Below are 14,588 nucleotides of genomic sequence, written 5' to 3'. Positions count from 1 at the left end.
GGAGGGGGCTAAAAACCTTGCCTGTATATTTCTTAACCTCTTACTGCTCACCAGTCAGGGGGCAAGCTAGTTATGCACAGCTTGCCCCTCCATGTCCTCATCATCTCCCGCATGGACTACTGCAATATCCTCCTCTGCGGCCTTCCATTGACAACACTTGCTCCCCTTCAATCCATTCTCAACTCTGCTGCTTGAATAATCCACCTCTCACCTCGCTTCTCCTCTACCTCTCCCCTGTGCCAATCTCTTCACTGGCACTGCGACATTGCCCAATGTATTCAATTTAAGCTGTTCACCACGACCATCCACAACCTGTCCCCTCCATACATTTCTGACCTGATCTCCCTATACCGCCCCGCACGTAATCTATGATCATCTCAAGACGTTCGCCTACGCACCCCCCTGGTTCGCACTTCACATGACCGTCTCCAAGACTTCTCCCCAGCTTCCTCCATACACTGGAACTCGCTACCCAAGCACATCCAGCTCTCACCCACCATCAAGACCTTCAAAAGCCTGAAGACCCATCTATTAAAGCAAGCCTATGGCCTTCAGTAATCCTACTACCACTGCACCAATAATGGCCACTTTACCACCTACCCACAGATGACCTTCTGTCCCCTCACCTACTGTTTCCTTCCCCCATCCTTCTAGATTGTAAGCTCTTTCGGGCAGGGCCCTCTATCCCTCTGGCAGTTGACAAGTTACTCTGTGTAATGCTCAACGGCCCCATGTTAGTCTTACGTACTGTTACCCTTCTCATATGTAAAGTGCCCTATATAAATAAACAATAATAATAATTTCCAGTGGCAGCGCACATCAGTCCATAGGAAGCCCGGGTCCTATATTTAGTCTGTTTGGCTTAGTGTTGAGTGTCTGCTTAGTGACATTTCCTATCACTTGACATAAGCCTCAGCCTGAGAATGGGAAAAAGGAAGCGGCGCACTCATCAGAAAATCTACATCTTCCCGTCTGTGCGTTATTTACCTCACCGCGCTCTTTGTTCACTTCAGATTATCCTTTAGGGGTTCTTGAGTTACCGTCAGTGTGGTTAAATATGGACTGGGGAACCAATACTTCCAGCCACCCAACGGGGGATATACGCCAATGCCTATCCGGTCACCAGAAACATATAGGCCGTCTGATAATTTCAGGAAAGATAAAGGGCATTTAAATTCCATATATTGTCTTCAAAAATTAGACTAGAAGTGGTGGTGGACGCCTACAATATCGGGGGCCCTGGTTTACTCATAGGAGGCGTCTTCATTGTCATTCATTTTCTTCGTAATGTGGCCAACATTGGTGCGACAATTCCTCCCAGTCACCTCTCGTCTTGTCAAAATAGCCCCAGATTCCATCCAGTGTTCCCATTGACCACCACAGTGATCCCCGGAAGTCATAATTCCCTCAGGACAATGGAAAAGTTGCCTAGTTGCCCATAGCAACCAATCAGATTGCTGCTTTCATTTTACAGAGGCCTAGTTGGAAATGAAAGAAGTGAGCTGATTGGTTGCTATGGGCAACTGGGCAACTTTTCCTCTGGACAGTTTTTGATAAATCTCCCCCAATTTCCCCTTTCCCCCTATGATAGCACCAATGTCAAAAATCATAGCCCCCAATGCCCCATATTATAACCATAATGTCAAGATGTTTCCGTGGCAGCCGCAATGCCCCCTGTGACATCTATAAAGCCCCCATGCCAACCACAATGACCCTGCTAACAGCAACAACGACCCCAATGTCAACTCCGATGCCTTTATGACAGCTTTAAAGGGGTACTCCGCTGCTCCAGCACTCGGAAAATGTTGTCCTGAATGCTTGGAGCGGGACATCATGACCACGCCCCTTGTGATGTCCCCCCACGCCCCCTCAATGCAAGTCTATGGGACCATAGACTTGCATTGAGGGGGCATGGTGTGACATCATGAGGGGCGTGGCATCACATCACGACCCCAACAAAACCGTTGTGTGCTGCACAGAGATCACGGGGGTCCCAGCTGCGGGACCCCGCTATCAGACATCTTATACCCTATCCTATGCATAGGGGATAAGATATTTAATAACCCTTAGTAACCCAAGTGTGAGCCACAATCTCTTCAATGGATGAACAAGAAAAAGACCGGTGCTAGTAGCGCAATCCACTGCAGAAGCTGTTTCAAGTAGGTATACTTCTTTATTAAGCTGTGCAACAACGCGTTTCGAGGCCACAATGCCTCTTCATCAGGAAGAATGGCTTACAGTAAGCCATTCTTCCTGATGAAGAGGCATTGTGGCCTCGAAACGCGTTGTTGCACGGCTTAATAAAGAAGTATACCTACTTGAAACAGCTTCTGCAGTGGATTGCGCTACTAGCACCGGTCTTTTTCTTGTTCATCCATCCTGATATCCATCGGTTGAAGTTCCTCCATACTGACGCCGGGGAAGCAGCACCACCATTTCTTTGGTCTTGAATGACCCATGCGCATATAGTTGTTGTGGCTTTTTCACAACAACACCAGGTGAGCAGTTTTCCTTTTGAGTGTTTTATCTAACAACTCTGCTCCAAAATACCTATAACGATACTGCTCTATGGGAAGCTCTGCCTCTCTTTTGTTCTAGATACAATCTCTTCAATGGCAGCCATAACGCCCACATAATAGAATTGTATCCACATGAAGGATCCCAACATATCTCAACCATTAAACCTGTCTCCAGTTCCTCTGGACAGGTTTTGATAAATCTCCCCTATAGACATTTGGGTAAAGGATAAGGGACATTTTAGCCACATTCCGGGTATATCCCCTAAAATTCCTCCAGCTCACCCGATCTGCCAAGAGATGGCGGGCGCTTCTTGATTTGCACATTGTATCAGTGATTGGTCAATCTGGCACCATCCTGCTACGAGCGCTCATCTGGGAAACATAAAGAAGATCGAAGGACCGGATCGGCAAGGGATCGGGGGTCGGTAAGTATTGTTTTTTTTTTTTTTTAGCTTTTTTATTTTTTTTCTACCCAGTAGGATATAATTTTTTCTCCAAAATTCTGGATAACCCTTAAAGGGGTACTTCCGTGGAAAACTTTATTTTTTTTTTTTTTAATCAACCGGTGCCAGAAAGTTAAACAGATTTGTAAATCACTTCTATTAAAAAATCTTAATCCTTCCAGTACTTTTTAGGGGCTGTATACTAAAGAGAAATCCAAAAAAGAAATGCATTTTCTCTGATGTCACGACCACAGTGCTCTCTGCTGACCTCTGCTGTCCATTTTAGGAACTGTCCAGTGAAGGAGAAAATCCCCATAGCAAACATATGCTGCTCTGGACAGTTCCTAAAATGGACAGCAGAGGTCAGCAGAGAGCACTGTGGTCATGACATCAGAGGAAATGCATTTCTTTTTTGGATTTCTCTTTAGTATACAGCCCCTAAAAAGTACTGGAAGGATTAAGATTTTATAACAGAAGTGATTTACAAATCTGTTTAACTTTCTGGCACCAGTTGATTTAAAAAAAAAAAAAAAAAAATTTCCACGGGAGTACCCCTTTAAGCAGAATATTCTTTCTTTGTTTACGGTCCTATAGTTTGGCCTAGAGATGAACAAATTTCCAGAAAATCCCTTCTGGTCTGATTCAGTTGAATTGATCTTTTGATTAAATTTGGTCCAAGGTGAAAGTTCCCCTCGTGCCCTAAAAAGTTTTGAGGCCTCCTAGCACTATATCCAACCGCAGCGTAACGCTAATATACGGATACGGTTAGTAGGGTTAGTGTCCCATTTCTTAACCCCACTAACCCTGACTGATAACCCAAAAAGAATCCCAAAAGTTTAGATTCACCAACACCTGAAACTCTGCATGCCATATGGTAAAACCACCACCCCGTGGTAACCCAAGCCCTAAAAATCTACCCCAATGGAGTGGGGTGTGTCAGGATATGGCGCCCTAAAACCTAAACCCTTGTAAAGCCATGACTTACCTCACCCAATGGTAAGTTACCCGTCAGCAAAAGTAAGAAACAGCTCCAGCAGTGCAGAGCAGGTCAAAGTTCACACTCAGTCCCGATACCCGCACAGGAACCGCCCGCACCACTATGATGGCGGTGCTCAACACCAAATAGCAACATAATGGCATGTGGTGTATATATATATATATATATAGACAATGGCACTCAGCAAGAACAATGAGAATTCTTTAAAGGAGAACTCCAGCCAAAATTAAAGGGGTACTCCGGTGGAAAACAAATGTTTTCAAATCAACCAGTGCCAGAAAGTTTGACAGATTTGTAAATGACTTCTATTAAAAAATCTTAATCCATCCAGTACTTATCAGCTGCTGTACACTAAAGAAAAAATAGTAAAGTTCTTTCCAGTCTGACCACATTGTTCTCTTCTGCCACCTCTGTCCGTGTCAGGAACTGTCCAGATTAGAAGCATATCCCCATAGAAAACCTCTCCTGCTCTGGACAGTTTCTGGACACGGACAGAGGTGGCAGCAGAGAGCACTGTGGTCAGACTGGAAGGAACTTCACAATTTTTTTCTGTGGTATACAGCAGCTGATAAGTACTGGAAGGGTTAAGATTTTTTTAATAGAAGTAATTTATAAATCTGTTTAACTGTCTGGAGCCAGTTGATTTGAATTTTTTTTTCCACTGGAGTTCCCCTTTAATTAACCTGTGGACCCAAATGACCCTTGGGACACTCTGGCTTTGACAGGGTGTGGGTTCTCGGGGCGTGTGGTTGCCATTTCAGGCATGAGCATCATTAAGTGGGGTTTCGTACGTCAATGCGCACTTACTCTTGCCGACGCTGGCGCGTCGGCAAGAGGAAGTGCACATTGACGTACGAAATAGTCGTCCTGAATGCCCCGCGCCATCTGTGTTACCCCCGGCTTTTTGATTGAAGATTAAAGGGGTACTCCGCCCCTGGCATCTTATCCCCTATGCAAAGGATAGGGGATAAGATGTTAGATCGCCGCGGTCCCGCTGCTGGGGACCCCCGGGATCGCCGCTGCGACACCCCGCCATAATTACTGCACAGAGTGAGTTCGCTCTGTGCGTAATGACGGGCGATACAGGTGCCGGAGCAGCGTGACGTCATGGCTCCGCCCCTCATGACATCACGGCCTGTCCCCTTAATGCAAGTCTATGGCAGGGGGCGTGACGACCGCCACGCCCCCTTCCCATAGACTTGTATTGACGGGGAGGGCCGTGACGTCACGAGGGGCGGAGCCGTGACGTAACGATGCTCCGGCACCTGTATCGCCCGTCATTACGTGCAGAGCGATCTCGCTCTGCGCAGTAATGATAGCGGGGTGCTGCGGCGGCGATCCCCGGGGTCCCCAGCAGCGGGACCCCGGCGATCTGACATCTTATCCCCTATCCTTTGGATAGGGGATAAGATGTCTAGGGGCGGAGTACCCCTTTAAAGGAGAACTCCAGCAAAAAAAAAAAATTATCTCCTATACACAGGATAGGGGATAAGTAGCTGATCCTGGGGGGACGGGACCCCGTCTCTCTCAGTAAGCAGCGCGTGTGGTCTACTGGTAGATGGCGCGCGCTCCATTCATTTCTATGGGAGCGCCGATAATACCCAAGTGCTGGACTGGGGTCTCTTCGTCGCTCCCAAATAAATGAATGGAGCGCGCGCCGTCTACTGGTAGACCACACATGCTCCTCACTGAAAGAGCCAGGGTCCCAACCCGGTAATCGCAATCCCAATGGTTGGACCCCCCGCCCTTCACCCCGCGATCAGCTACTTGTCCCCATCCTGTGGATCGGGGATACGTTTTTTTTTTATCCTCCCTTAATCTTTAATGAAAAAGCACAGATGGTGGGGGCATTGAGGACGCCCGTTTTGTACGTCAATGCGTGACGCGTCGACAAGAGTAAGTATGCATTGACGTACAAAACCACACTTAATGATGCTCGTGCCTGACATGGCAACCCACATCCCGGGAGCCCCCACCCTGTCAAAGCCAGAGTGTCCCAAGGGTCATTTGGGTCCACAGTAGAGGAGTCCCCACGGAGTGTTCTTAAAGGGAGACTCCGGTGGAAAACGTTTTTTTTTTTTATTCAACTGGTGCCAGAAAATTATACAGATTTGTAAATTACTTATATTTAAAAATCTTAATCCTTCCCGTACTTATCAGCTGCTTTATGCTCCTCAGGAAGTTGTGTAGTTCTTTCCAGTCTGCCCACAGTGCTCTCTGCTGACACCTCTGTCCATGTCAGGAACTGTCCAGAGTACAAGCAAATCCCCATAGCAAACATCTCCTGCTCCGGACAGTTCCTGACATGGACAGAGGTGTCAGCAGAGAGCACTGTGGTCAGACAGGAAAGAACTACACAACTTCCTGTGGAGCATACAGTAGCTGATAAGTACTGGAAGGGTTAAGATTTTTAAATAGAAGTAATTTACAAATCTGTATAACTTTCTGGCACTAGTTGAATTAAAAAAAAATAATAATTTCCACCGGAGTACCCCTTTAAGACACTCCCTTAAGGCCAAAATTCCCTGTAAAATATAAGAGTCTAGATTTTGACTTTCTCTTTACATTTTTGCTGCGCTGACAAAACAGTCCAGACATAAGGTCCCAGTATAGACTTCAGTGAGTGTGAGGGTCACGGCCCTTTATGTCAAGTAACATCCAGACGACTTCCTGGAGCAGTAAATCTCCCAGCAGCCACTTCCCTTGTTGTAAAGATCCCTTCCCTTCATCCAGGCTGAGGTTTCCTCCATTTATCTCCAGGAACGACCCTCTCCCTTATGGGACATCTCACTCCTACATTTACCGACATGAGTTTTGTTGTGGTTTTAGGGAAAGTCAAGTTTTTTCCTGCCGGGCTGATGGTTTGGGGTCTACGTCATCTTCATCATCATCATCATCATCATCATCATCATCATCATCATCACTATCATTATGGCATCTCCAGCACCTTAGACAATGAGGCCCTTTGTTACTGCTGGTGATAGAACCATTATTGCCCCTGATTGAGGAGATAAAGTATCAACTATATATTTATTATTATTATTATATTTATTATTTATTTATATAGCGCCCTTGGTTCCAGGACACTTTACATATGATTCAACAAATACAATGAATTCACACCCGGAATATAGCACAAGGGTAGAAGTGTGACTAACGGTAAGTGGATGCTCAGTCCATTCAGAACGTACTTCATTAGAGAAGCTGCACATTTCTTATCTTTAGAATTTCAAAAGCTTAAGTAACATTTAGTTAATATAAAAAGTTACAGAAAATTTTCACCCATTGTCCTCTCTAAGCACCAGACAACCTTGGATTCCGGGTTATTTTCACCCTTTCATGGGCTCCTGGTTAGTCTTTATCCAGGTAATTTTCACCCTGACTTGGGCTCCCGGTTCCAAGTGCTCCTTCCTCTCACGAGCCCTTTACATATGATAAAAGTAACGACACATAACACTAACATGGGACCTCGTAATGTGGGAATACACCACTCAAAATACTAAAGGGAACACCAAGATAACACATCCTAGATCTGAATGAATGAACTAATCGTATGAAATACTTTCCTCTTTACATAGTTGAATTCGCTGACAACAAAATCACCAAAAATGATCAATGGAAATGAAATGTATGAACCCCTGGAGGTCTGGATATGGAGTCACACTCAAAATCACCGTGGGAAACCCCACTACAGGCCGATCCAACTTTATGTAATGTCCTTAATACAAGTCCCAATGAGGCTCAGTAGTGTGTGTGGCCTCCACGTGCCCGAATGACCTCCCTACAACGCCTGGGCATTCTCCTGATGAGGTGGAGGATGGTCTCCTGAGGGATGTCCTCCCAGACCTGGACTAAAGCATCCGCCAACTCCTGGACAGTCTGTGGTGGATGGAGCGAGACGTCCCAGATGTGCTCAATCGGATTCAGGGGAACGGGCGGCCGGTATATAGCATCAATGCCTTCCTCTTGTAGGAACTGCTGACACACTCCAGCCACATGAGGTCTAGCATTGTCTTGTATTAGGAGGAACCCAGGGACAACTGCACCAGCATATGGTCTCACAAGGGGTCTGAGGATCTCATCTCGGTACCTAATGGCAGTCAGGCTACCTCTGGCAAGCATATGGAGAGCTGTGCGGCACCCGAAAGAAATGCCACCCCACACCATTACTGACCCACCGCCAAACCGCTCATGCTGGAGGATGTTGCAGGCAGCAGAACGTTCTCCACGGCATCTCCATGTCTATGACATGTGCTCAGTGTGAACCTGCTTTCATCTGTGAAGAGCACAGGGCGCCAGTGGTGAATTTGCCAATCTTGGTGTTCTCTGGCAAATGCCAAACGTCCTGCACGGTGTTGGGCTGCAAGCACAACCCCCACGTGTGGACGTCGGGCCCTCATACCACCCTCATGGAGTCTGTTTCTGACCGTTTGAGTGGACACATGCACATTTGTGTCCTGCTGGAGGTCATTCTGCAGGGCTCTGGTAGTGCTCCTCCTGCTCCTCCTTGCACAAAGGCGGAGGTAGCGGTCCTGCTGCTGGGTTGTTGCCCTCCTACGTCCTCCTCCACGTCTCCTGATGTACTGGCCTGTCTCCTGGTAGCACCTCCATGCTCTGGACACTACGCTGACAGACACAGCAAACCTTCTTGCCACAGCTCGCATTGATGTGCCATCCTGGATGAGCTGCACTACCTGAGCCACTTGCGTGGGTTGTAGACTCCGTCTCATGCTACCACTAGAGTGAAAGCACCACCAGCATTCAAAAGTGACCAAAACATCAGCCAGGAAGCATAGGAACTGAGAAGTGGTCTGTGGTCACCACCTGCAGAACTACTCCTTTATTTGGGGTGTTTTGCTAGTTGCCTATAATTTCCACCTGTTGTCTGTTCCATGCGAAATTGATTGTCAATCAGTGTTCTTCCTGAGTGGACAGTGGGATCTCACACAAGTGTCAGTGACTTGGAGTTACATTGTGTGTAACAATAGTGTGACCACTCTTACAGTATAGACTCCATAGTGTGACTGATCTTACAGTATAGACTCCATAGTGTGACTGATCTTACAGTATAGACTCCATAGTGTGACTGATCTTACAGTATAGACTCCATAGTTTGACTGCTCTTACAGAAGACTCCATAGTGTACTGTAAGAGCAGTATGGAGTCTCTACTGTAAGAGCGGTCACACTATGGAGTCTATACTGTAAGATCAGTCACACTATAGCGTCTATACTGTAAGAGCGGTCACACTATGGAGTCTATACTGTAAGAGCGGTCACACTATGGAGTCTATACTGTAAGATCAGTCACACTATGGCGTCTATACTGTAAGAGCGGTCACACTATGGAGTCTATACTGTAAGAGCGGTCACACTATGGAGTCTATACTGTAAGAGCAGTCACACTATGGAGTCTATACTGTAAGAGGGGTCACACTATGGAGTCTATACTGTAAGAGCAGTCACACTATGGAGTCTATACTGTAAGAGCAGTCACACTATGGAGTCTATACTGTAAGAGCAGTCACACTATGGAGTCTATACTGTAAGAGCGGTCACACTATGGAGTCTATACTGTAAGAGCAGTCACACTATGGAGTCTACACTGTAAGAGCGATCACACTATGGAGTCTATACTGTAAGAGAAGTCACACTATGGAGTCTATACTGTAAGAGCGGTCACACTATGGAGTCTATACTGTAAGAGCGGTCACACTATGGAGTCTATACTGTAAGAGCAGTCACACTATGGAGTCTATACTGTGAGAGAGGTCACACTATGGAGTCTACTGTAAGAGTGGTCACACTATGGAGTCTATACTGTAAGAGCGGTCACACTATGGAGTCTATACTGTAAGAGCAGTCACACTATGGAGTCTATACTGTAAGAGGAGTCACACTATGGAGTCTATACTGTAAGAGCAGTCACATTATGGAGTCTATACTGTAAGAGCGGTCACACTATGGAGTCTATACTGTAAGAGCAGTCACACTATGGAGACTATACTATAAGAGCAGTCACACTATGGAGTCTATACTGAAAGAGCAATCACACTATGGAGTCTATACTGTAAGAGCAGTCACACTATGGAGTCTATACTGTAAGAGCAGTCACACTATGGAGTCTATACTGTAAGAGCGGTCACACTATGGAGTCTATACTGTAAGAGCAATCACACTATGGAGTCTATACTGTAAGGGCAGTCACACTATGGAGTCTATACTGTAAGAGCGGTCACACTATGGAATCTCTACTGTAAGAGCAGTCACACTATGGAGTCTATACTGTAAGAACAGTCACACTATGGAGTCTATACTGTAAGAGCAGTCACACTATGGAGTCTTCTGTAAGAGGAGTCACACTATGAAGTCTATACTGTAAGAGCGGTCACACTATGGAGTCTATACTGTAAGAGCAGTCACACTATGGAGTCTATACTGTAAGAGCAGTCACACTATGGAGTCTATACTGTAAGAGCAGTCACACTATGGAGTCTTCTGTAAGAGCAGTCACACTATGAAGTCTATACTGTAAGAGCAGTCACACTATGGAGTCTATACTGTAAGAGCGGTCACACTATGGAGCCTACACTGTAAGAGCGGTCACACTATGGAGTCTATACTGTAAGTGCAGTCACACTATGGAGTCTATACTGTAAGAGCAGTCACACTATGGAGTCTATACTGTAAGAGAATTCACACTATGGAGTCTATACTGTAAGAGCCGTCACACTATGGAATCTCTACTGTAAGAACAGTCACACTATGGAGTCTATACTGTAAGAGCAGTCACACTATGGAGTCTGTACTGTAAGAGCAGTCACACTATGGAGTCTTCTGTAAGAGCAGTCACACTATGAAGTCTATACTGTAAGAGCGGTCACACTATGGAGTCTATACTCTAAGAGCAGTCACACTATGGAGTCTATACTGTAAGAGCAGTCACACTATGGACTCTATACTGTAAGAGAATTCACTCTATGGAGTCTATACTGTAAGAGCCGTCACACTATGGAATCTCTACTGTAAGAGCAGTCACACTATGGAGTCTATACTGTAAGAGCAGTCACACTATGGAGTCTATACTGTAAGAGCAGTCACACTATGGAGTCTTCTGTAAGAGCAGTCACACTATGAAGTCTATACTGTAAGAGCAGTCACACTATTGAGTCTATACTGTAAGAGCAGTCACACTATGGAGTCTATACTGTAAGAGCAGTCACACTATGGAGTCTATACTGTAAGAGAAGTCACACTATGGAGTCTATACTATAAGAGCGGTCACACTATGGAGTCTATACTGTAAGAGCAGTCACACTATGGAGTCTATACTGTAAGAGCGGTCTCACTATGGAGTCTATACTGTAAGAGCAGTCACACTATGGAGTCTATACTGTAAGAGCAGTCACACTATGGAGTCTATACTGTAGGAGCGGTCTCACTATGGAGTCTATACTGTAAGAGCAGTCACACTGTGGAGTCTATACTGTAAGAGTGGTCACACCATGGAGTCTATACTGTAAGAGCGGTAACACTATGGAGTCTATACTGTGAGAGCAGTCACACTATGGAGTCTATACTGTAAGATCAGTCACACTATTGTGTCTATACTGTAAGAGTGGTCACACTATTTATTCTATACTGTAAGAGCTGTCACACTATGGAGTCTTCTGTGAGAGTGGTCACACTATGGAGTCTATACTGTAAGAGCGGTCACACTATGGAGTCTATACTGTAAGAGCAGTCACACTATTGAGTCTATACTGTAAGAGCGGTCACACTATGTAGTCTATACTGTAAGAGCAGTCACACTATGGAGTCTTCTGTGAGAGCGGTCACACTATGGAGTCTATACTGTAAGAGCGGTCACACTATGGAGTCTATACTGTAAGAGCGGTCACACTATGGAGTCTATACCGTGAGAGCGGTCACACTATGGAATCTATACTGTGAGAGCAGTCACACTATGGAGTCTATTCTGTAAGAGCAGTCACACTATGGAGTCTATACTGTAAGAACAGTCACACTATGGAGTCTATACTGTGAGAGCAGTCACACTATGGAGTCTATTCTGTAAGAGCAGTCACACTATGGAGTCTATACTGTAAGAGCAGTCACACTATGGAGTCTATACTGTAAGAGCAGTCACACTATGGAGTCTATACTGTAAGATCAGTCACACTATTGAGTCTATACTGTAAGAGCGGTCACACTATTTAGTCTATACTGTAAGAGCAGTCACACTATGGAGTCTTCTGTGAGAGCGGTCACACTATGGAGTCTATACTGTAAGAGCGGTCACACTATGGAGTCTATACTGTAAGAGCAGTCACACTATTGAGTCTATACTGTAAGAGCGGTCACACTATGGAGTCTATACCGTAAGAGCGGTCACACTATGGAGTCTATACTGTGAGAGCAGTCACGCTATGGAGTCCATACTGTAACAGGTCACACTATGGAGTCTATACTGTAAGAGCAGTCACACTATGGAGTCTATACTATAAGAGCAGTCACACTATGGAGTCTATACTGTAAGAGCGGTCACACTATGGAGTATATACTGTAAGAGAGGTCGCACTATGGAGTCTATACTGTAAGAGCGGTCACACTATGGAGTCTATACTGTAAGAGCAGTCACACTATGGATTCTATACTATAAGAGCAGTCACACTATGGAGTCTATACTGTAAGAGCGGTCGCACTATGGAGTCTATACTGTAAGAGAGGTCACACTATTGAGTCTATACTGTAAGAGCGGTCACACTATGGAGTCTATACTGTGAGAGCAGTCACACTATGGAGTCTATTCTGTAAGGGCAGTCACACTATGGAGTCTATACTGTAAGAGCAGTCACACTATGGAGTCTATACTGTGAGAGCAGTCACACTATGGAGTCTATTCTGTAAGAGCAGTCACACTATGGAGTCTATTCTGTAAGAGCAGTCACACTATGGAGTCTATACTGTAAGAGCAGTCACACTATGGAGTCTATACTGTAAGATCAGTCACACTATTGAGTCTATACTGTAAGAGCGGTCACACTATTTAGTCTATACTGTAAGAGCTGTCACACTATGGAGTCTTCTGTGAGAGCGGTCACACTATGGAGTCTATACTGTAAGAGCGGTCACACTATGGAGTCTATACTGTAAGAGCGGTCACACTATTGAGTCTATACTGTAAGAGCGGTCACACTATGGAGTCTATACTGTAAGAGCAGTCACACTATGGAGTCTTCTGTGAGAGCGGTCACACTATGGAGTCTATACTGTAAGAGCGGTCACACTATGGAGTCTATACTGTAAGAGCAGTCACACTATTGAGTCTATACTGTAAGAGCGGTCACTCTATGGAGTCTATATCGTAAGAGCGGTCACACTATGGAGTCTATACTGTGAGAGCAGTCACACTATGGAGTCTATTCTGTAAGAGCAGTCACACTATGGAGTCTATACTGTAAGAGCAGTCACAATATGGAGTCTATACTGTGAGAGCAGTCACACTATGGAGTCTATTCTGTAAGAGCAGTCACACTATGGAGTCTATACTGTAAGAGCAGTCACACTATGGAGTCTATACTGTAAGATCAGTCACACTATTGAGTCTATACTGTAAGAGCGGTCACACTATTTAGTCTATACTGTAAGAGCAGTCACACTATGGAGTCTTCTGTGAGAGCGGTCACACTATGGAGTCTATACTGTAAGAGCGGTCACACTATGGAGTCTATACTGTAAGAGCGGTCACACTATTGAGTCTATACTGTAAGAGCGGTCACACTATGGAGTCTATACCGTAAGAGCGGTCACACTATGGAGTCTATACTGTGAGAGCAGTCACGCTATGGAGTCTATACTGTAAGAGCAGTCACACTATGGAGTCCATACTGTAACAGGTCACACTATGGAGTCTATACTGTAAGAGCAGTCACACTATGGAGTCTATACTATAAGAGCAGTCACACTATGGAGTCTATACTGTAAGAGCGGTCACACTATGGAGTATATACTGTAAGAGAGGTTGCACTATGGAGTCTATACTGTAAGAGCGGTCACACTATGGAGTCTATACTGTAAGAGCAGTCACACCATGGAGTCTATACTGTAAGAGCAGTCACACTATGGAGTCTATACTGTAAGAGCAGTCACACTATGGAGTCTATACTGTAATATCAGTCACACTATTGAGTCTATACTGTAAGAGCGGTCACACTATTTAGTCTATACTGTAAGAGCAGTCACACTATGGAGTCTTCTGTGAGAGCGGTCACACTATGGAGTCTATACTGTAAGAGCGGTCACACTATGGAGTCTATACTGTAAGAGCAGTCACACTATTGAGTCTATACTGTAAGAGCGGTCACACTATGGAGTCTATACCGTAAGAGCGGTCACACTATGGAGTCTATACTGTGAGAGCAGTCACGCTATGGAGTCCATACTGTAAGAGCAGTCACACTATGGAGTCCATACTGTAACAGGTCACACTATGGAGTCTATACTGTAAGAGCAGTCACACTATGGAGTCTATACTATAAGAGCAGTCACACTATGGAGTCTATACTGTAAGAGCGGTCACACTATGGAGTATATACTGTAAGAGAGGTTGCACTATGGAGTCTATACT

The 14,588-nt window shown here is 45.2% G+C and overlaps 1 long non-coding RNA gene across 1 annotated transcript in view; it reads left to right on the top strand.

The window, feature by feature from the left end:
• Window positions 1-2,735: 2,735 nt before the first annotated feature.
• The window catches only part of LOC130272863 (uncharacterized), a 31,043-nt gene continuing 19,190 nt past the window's right edge, over window positions 2,736-14,588 (top strand). The window contains exons 1-2 of the long non-coding RNA XR_008843766.1: window positions 2,736-2,944; window positions 6,789-7,118. This is a non-coding gene — a long non-coding RNA (uncharacterized LOC130272863). The remainder of the gene's footprint in view (window positions 2,945-6,788; window positions 7,119-14,588) is intronic.

The sequence above is a fragment of the Hyla sarda genome, chromosome 5 (assembly GCF_029499605.1).
Source record: "Hyla sarda isolate aHylSar1 chromosome 5, aHylSar1.hap1, whole genome shotgun sequence".
Classification (NCBI taxonomy): Eukaryota; Metazoa; Chordata; class Amphibia; order Anura; family Hylidae; genus Hyla; species Hyla sarda.
The sequence above is the reverse complement of the archived record's forward strand: the minus strand, read 5'-3'. Positions and strand labels throughout refer to the sequence as shown.